The following is a 609-nucleotide window of genomic DNA, read 5'->3' as shown; positions in this document are numbered from 1 at the left end:
GCCTATGGACTAATTTCTAGCCAATGAGTTATAGATAAATATAGTAAGTATATAAAATAGAGAGTTATGTTAGTTTAATAATATATTTTAATGGTCAGATTTTGCATGATATACATAAAGGTGTGAATTTTTTGTTAGAGAATTCATGTGTTATTGTTGTTCCTCTTTCAATAACATATGAATGACTTAAGAGTATACTTTGTCAGAATGTAGATCATCAAGACCTGAAGGGAGTGACAAATATGATGTACAGATGGTCTGTACTAATATTTGGTGGTTTCATTCAACTTCAAATAATGCATGTGACTGATGAAGCTGATATGCAAAGAATGTTTTTGACCTACCATCTAATTAAAAGACGAGTCTCACTTATCAAGTTATACGTTGAGTTTGAAAACATCAAAGATGTTAATTTTCCAAAAATTAACCTATAGTCTTTAAATGATAATAAGGCTAATATATTTTAATCAAATTTTAACCCAAAAACTTAAATCACTAAAAAATTATACACTAACAAATATTAAATAAATAATTCTTTTTTTGAAATCAATGATTTAAAATAAAACTAAAATTACTAAATAATTATATTTTTTTAATATCTAAAAGATA

The sequence above is a fragment of the Arachis ipaensis genome, chromosome B04 (assembly GCF_000816755.2).
Source record: "Arachis ipaensis cultivar K30076 chromosome B04, Araip1.1, whole genome shotgun sequence".
Lineage (NCBI taxonomy): Eukaryota > Viridiplantae > Streptophyta > Magnoliopsida > Fabales > Fabaceae > Arachis > Arachis ipaensis.
The sequence above is the reverse complement of the archived record's forward strand: the minus strand, read 5'-3'. Positions refer to the sequence as shown.